General features: G+C 33.3%; 1 pseudogene; it reads left to right on the forward strand.

Moving 5' to 3' along the window:
* Positions 1-862: 862 nt before the first annotated feature.
* Positions 863-1,786, forward strand: LOC103726007 (annotated as a pseudogene).
* The last annotated feature ends 552 nt before the right edge of the window (positions 1,787-2,338 follow it).

Consider the following 2,338-nt stretch of genomic DNA (forward strand, 5'->3'; position numbering starts at 1 on the left):
TATATGAAAACTCCACTTATTTCTGGAAATGGATATTTAACACATTTTAAATTTAACTAATTTTAAGTACAAAAGAGGTATAAGTGTGTATATGCTGTATCAAAATTTGGCTATCTTTCTTTTTACTTAGTGGTTATACTATAGATATAAATCTCTGTATTTATTACATATACATAAAAAGTGCATTCCAAATTTATTAAATTCCTCCTTTCTTTGTGACACTTTTATCTTTTCCCATTTTTATGCTGAGATTCTTCCTTTAGATAATGTAGTTGTGCTCTCTGTGTTATGATATTTTCCCTAAGTTTCATAGTGAGTATCCATGATGTGAAGTAGAAAACTAATTATACTTATTTCCAGAGAAATAGCTAAGAGCACAATCCACTAAATCAGCCATTCTTTTCAGACTGGCTTTATACTGGCTCGTGTCAGTCTTATATAAACTGCAATTTAGGTCTAGCTTCTAGTCTATTCCATTACACTCACTCTTGTTTTCATTAGGGCTTTTACCTAATTCAGTTTCAATTAAGGTACTTTAAACTGTTCTTACTAGTTATCTTATTCTTAGGGGTGGAAATTTTATTTTTTTCATATTAATTTTAAGATGAATATATCAGATTTATAAAAGCCTTCTTAGACTGAAAGGTAAAGACTATTCATTAAATTTATATGCCATTTATATTTAAAACTTTTATAATGAAACACTTTAAATGGATATTTAAGTAATGAAGGGAAATATTGAAAACTACTAGAGAAGCATCTCATAGGAATGTGTGAGTAACACAAAAGTCTCACTAATTTTATGATTCTATTTGGTTGCTTCTTACTTGTTATTTCATTTTAGTGATTTTCCAGGTCAGTCATGGCAGTAGGAAATCAGACTCTGCTGACCGAGTTTGTCCTCACAGTACTCACACAACGTCCAGAGCTTCAGGTGCCACTGTTCCTGGTGTTTCTTGTCATCTACCTCATCACCATGGTGGGCAACCTTGGGCTGATTATTCTCATCTGGAAGGACCCCCACCTTCACACACCTATGTACTTATTCCTCAGTGGGTTAGCCTTTGCTGACGCATGCACTTCATCCTCTGTAACGCCCAAGATGCTTATCAATTTTTTGTATAAGAATCATGTGATTACTCAGGGTGAGTGCTTCGCCCAATTTTACTTTTTTTGTTCCAGTGCAACTACAGAATGTTTCCTCCTGTTAGTAATGGCCTAGGACCGCTATGTGGCCATATGCAAGCCCTTCTTTTATCAGGTTGTGATGTCCAATAAGCTCTGTACTCAGCTTATAGTCGTTCCATATTTTATTGGTCTTCTGAATTCAACAATTCATGTCGGTTTCTTATTTAGGTTAACTTTCTGCAAGTACAACATCATACACTATTTCTACTGTGAAATTATACAGTTATTCACAATTTCTTGCACTGATCTTACAGTTAATATGCTTGTGGTTTTAATATGTTCAATATTTATACAATCCCTCACATTTGCAAACGTTGCCATCTCTTATTCCCGCGTCCTCTTTGCCGTCCTGAGAAAGAAGTCCGAGAAGGGCAGAAACAAAGCCTTTTCCACCTGCAGTGCTCATCTGCTGTCTGTCTCTTTGTTTTATGGAAATCTCTTCCTCATTTATATTTGTCCTGGGTCTGGACCAGCTGAAGATAAGGAAAAACTGTATTCTTTATTTTACACAATAATAATCCCCTTACTAAATCCATTTATTTATAGTCTAAAGAACAAAGAGGTTATAAGAGCCCTAAGAAGACTAATAAAAAAATAGTTGTCAGACAAATTTCAGTTATTTTTCTTTACCTTGTGGAAACAAAACACAAACAAGAAAAAAACAATAAACTTCAGGTTTATTAATGCTTATCACATTAATGCTTAATGTGATAAATGGGAACATTTGGCCCAAAGTGTTGAGAATCAGCATTATTAACAGCTCTTATTTCAGCTGGATGTGCTATTTGTCAGTGACACTGCAGATGATCTGATATTCAATAACTTTTATTTAACAACATTTATATGTAAGAAAAGGAATTTGATGTATTAAGACTTTGACTGCATTGCTTTTCCTATCAATATAGGTAGGAGTATCCCATGTAAAATGCAAGGCATCGGGGTTACAAATTAATATGTAAAGATAACAAAGCCAAATTTTGCCAATTCTCAACATAAATACACATATGCACATAATTATATTTTTAAGCAATCAAGTCCCAAAGAGCCCAGCAAATGCATTCTTGAGATTCACTGATAAAATTGTAGAGCTTATGTTTATTATATAGTTGTAAATGATTGAACTTTTTTGTAAAACAAGTATTTTCTTCAA

Source organism: Nannospalax galili, unplaced genomic scaffold, assembly GCF_000622305.1.
Source record: "Nannospalax galili isolate Female #2095 unplaced genomic scaffold, S.galili_v1.0 scaffold929, whole genome shotgun sequence".
Lineage (NCBI taxonomy): Eukaryota > Metazoa > Chordata > Mammalia > Rodentia > Spalacidae > Nannospalax > Nannospalax galili.